The sequence below is a fragment of the Abrus precatorius genome, unplaced genomic scaffold (genome assembly GCF_003935025.1).
Source record: "Abrus precatorius isolate BTA unplaced genomic scaffold, Abrus_2018 Scaffold22, whole genome shotgun sequence".
Classification (NCBI taxonomy): Eukaryota; Viridiplantae; Streptophyta; class Magnoliopsida; order Fabales; family Fabaceae; genus Abrus; species Abrus precatorius.
In genome coordinates, this window is record NW_020874365.1 from 20001 (window position 1) to 21481 (window position 1481).

General features: G+C 31.8%; 1 non-coding gene across 1 annotated transcript; it reads right to left on the reverse strand.

Moving 5' to 3' along the window:
- Positions 1-510: 510 nt before the first annotated feature.
- TRNAT-GGU lies at positions 511-582 on the reverse strand. Its single transcript has one exon. It is a non-coding gene; the product is annotated as a tRNA-Thr (tRNA).
- Between the last annotated feature and the right edge of the window lie 899 nt (positions 583-1481).

Sequence of the window (1481 nt, forward strand, 5' to 3'; positions counted from 1 at the left end):
ATAATAGAAATGTAAATAGATCTTTTCTTGTGTTTGGAAAAAAAGATGTTTAAAATGAAAATGACTTGTTTGTTTGTTGTAACTTGGAATAAGCCCTTCCGCGTGAAGAAAGGGCATAGCAATTTATTCCCTATAGAACCCATAGGAATAAGAAGATTTAATCGGAAATATCGACAGATCCATCAAATTTGAATATCAGAATAGTAGATATAGTTATGATTCAATGGGTTAGGTCCACTTACTTTTTTGATAATCTTTCCTTTTTTTTTTGAAAAGAATAATGTTTCACTTTCTAACTAGAATTACTTTACTATATTCGAATTCATTAGAATAATAAGGATAACCTCTTAAAATTCTAATTAGAATTCATAATTCCATTTTATAATGAAATCCTACGATTCCGTAGTTTTTTTATTACAAATAGAAACTTATTACAAATATCAACAATATCCCTATTCTTCCTTAAACTATGAATATTATTGCTGGTGTTCTCTGAAAAAAAAAGTAAAAAGCCCCTTATCGGATTTGAACCGATGACTTACGCCTTACCATGGCGTTACTCTACCACTGAGTTAAAAGGGCTCCGTTTGATTTCATTACTAAATAAGAAACTAGTCAATATGACTAGTACATCCATTTGTTACTGCATATACTTATTATATAGATGGGATTAGAATATATGTACATAAGTATATATATTTGATTCGCATAACGACTCATCAAGGAACAAAAAATTGGATTTACTTAGTAAATAGAGTCAAGTTAAAAAAAAAATTCAATAACTTGTTGATCCCTATCCTTATTACTTATCTGATTTCCATATTGATTATCGTTTTTTTATTTACCGGCTTAATTTTAACAATGAATGAGAATGAAAGAAATGAAGTTTTAACCCCTCGTCCTTTCCACCAAACTAATCATTCCCGAAAAGTATCTTATCTTTCTTTTCCTTTCTTTCGCATTACTTATCTTTTTTTCTATTTTTTTTTTAATTCACGATTGGAATAAAAAATTTCGAAATCTAATGATAAATCCAAAATTCTATGGAATTCTGAAAGATGGAAAAATCCTTTTTTTTTGATTCGAATCATATCATTTCATTATATTGACAATTTCAAAAAACTGTTCATACTATGAACGTAGTATAATGACGGTCGGGCAAGTATGCCCCCATCGAATTACAACTTAAGACTCAATAAATAATTTGGCACTCAAAGGCTCGCATTGAAGAATATTCCCCTCCGCCATATTAACCCAGGTCCCCGCAACTGCACATATACCTTCTGGATAGCTTTTTCCCAGCAGCCATTCTATATTTTTTTTAATACAACAAATCACCGCGGAAAAGTTATTATGCTGCTGGTTAATCCACCCATTCCTCTTTCTTACTTTGGACATAGTGGTGAGCTGTAAACAGACCCTCCCCCAGCACCTCATTAACCGACGAGGACCCAGACGACCGCACCGTGAAACCAAACACA